General features: G+C 40.2%; 1 pseudogene; it reads left to right on the top strand.

Moving 5' to 3' along the window:
* Positions 1-364: 364 nt before the first annotated feature.
* On the top strand, positions 365-996 carry LOC101837811 (annotated as a pseudogene).
* Positions 997-2,010: the final 1,014 nt, after the last annotated feature.

Here is a 2,010-nt window from a genome sequence, read left to right as displayed (position 1 = left end):
AGATTAACAATTTACAATAACTGACAGTGAATAAGGAAAGGCAGGAATCTTTGCCGCTTTATCTGCTGACCTTTAAATTAAAACAAAGTCTAGTTAGAGAATTGGGAAAGGAGGTCATATCTTGTTTTCTTAGTTGTTTTCCTTCGTGTTATTTGAGATATACTCTTACAAACCAAACATGAACAAAAATTCTAGAATCAAGTAAAAGAAAAAGTTTAAATTAAATTCACATAAACCATATTTTGTAGAGTGAATTGCCACTGAGTTAATACACATATAAAAAGTGCTCACCAACACTCTTAAGTAATGGGATAAAAATGATATGTATGGCTGTCCTCTGGCGGCAGCCATCAGGTGAGCCAAGATGGGTGCATACAAACACATCCAGGAGCTGTGGAGGAAGAAGCAGTCTGATGTGATGCGTTTAGTGGTGAGGGTCTGTAGCTGGCAATACTGCCAGCTTTCTGCACTGTACAGGGCTTCTCGTCTCACCCAGCCTGATAAAGTGTGAAGGCTGGGGTACAAGGTTAAGCAAGGTTATGCCATATACAAGATTCATGTATGCCGTGGTGACTGCAAACACCCAGTTCTTAAGGATGCAACTTACAGCAAGCCTGTCCATTATTGTGTTAACCAGTTAAAGTTTGCCAAAAGCCTTCAGTCTGTGGCTGAGGAGAGATCTGGACGTCATTGCGGTGCTTTGAGAGTCTTGAATTCTTACTGGGTTGGTGAAGATTCCACATAAAAGTTTTTTGAGGTTCTCCTCATTGATCCATTCCATAAAGCTATGAGAAGGAACCCTGACACCTAGTGGATCACCAAACCAGTCCACAAGCCAGAAGGATGGGTGGGCTGACATCTGCTGGCCACAGGAGCCGTGGATTTTGAAAGGGCTACAAGTTCCACCACACGATTGGTGACTCTCACCATGTATCCGAGAGAGGGTGCAATACTCTGCAGCTCCACTGTTACTGCTCATATACGCAATGTTTGTAAAATGCATACCCAATAAACAATTTAGGACTGTCATGTCTGCTTAAAGGTGTTATCTGTTTGTCAAAACTAGTCTGCAGATTTTCATGAATGCTTTGTGAAATGATAGCAGTTAAAGTGCAGAAATGTTTGACTACAAGTGATGATGTATCTTCTTCCTGATAAACTTTCTGTCAACGGCATCTGCTTAGGGGGTTAAGTGTATGGTGTTTACACCATGTGGTATAGGAAGTATAGAATCCTGTAAAAGTAGTCCTAGGGCTACCCTGTAGATGTGTTGGGTGCACGTGATGGAATCTATAGCTTTGTTGGGATTATGCAATCTTCTGGCTCATTGAAGTGCCTGTTTGCTTGGGAGTTTGAGTACAAAAGAGTTGGATTTTGCTTAGAAATCTGTAGGAAGAGAAGCTTCCAACCTGTTTTGTAGTGTATATAGAAAAGAGTTCAACCATAACCCACATCACATTTTGGAAATTGAATTCAGTGTCCCATTTTCGAAATCAGGTAAAATTGGAAGAGGTTTCCTGTTCTGTTGGATCTCTGGAGTATGGGTTTAATGACCAATAATCTGTGTTCACACATGTATATTTTTAGGTTGTTGGAGATTGAATATTGGATGGGGTAGGGTATATTTAGAGGTGGTGTAGTGGGGTTGTGCTTGAGCAGATTTTAAAAAGTGATCAAGTTAGTATGCAATCATTAAGAAGCTTCTAGCCACATTGCTAGGATGATTGTGAATTTAAAGATCAATCCTAGGGCAGTCAATTCATCTTGGGCATAAAAGTTAGTTGGCACTATGACTTCTTTGTTTACAGTCTTAGGTAGTACTTAACCCTGGTATATTAATGGAAGTTGTTGACATTTCACAAAGGCCAAGCATACCACCAGACTGTTTCTTTTTTTGGTGCTATGCCTTGGACTAGTTTCCCACAGTGCACTTGACTATGGAAGAAATAGATGGTATTTCCCTTGTCACAGATCTGAGCTAGGAGGCCTGATAATAAAAATCTAATTGAT

Source organism: Mesocricetus auratus, unplaced genomic scaffold (genome assembly GCF_017639785.1).
Source record: "Mesocricetus auratus isolate SY011 unplaced genomic scaffold, BCM_Maur_2.0 Super-Scaffold_100015, whole genome shotgun sequence".
Taxonomy (NCBI): Eukaryota; Metazoa; Chordata; class Mammalia; order Rodentia; family Cricetidae; genus Mesocricetus; species Mesocricetus auratus.
This window is presented reverse-complemented; position numbering and strand designations above follow the sequence as displayed.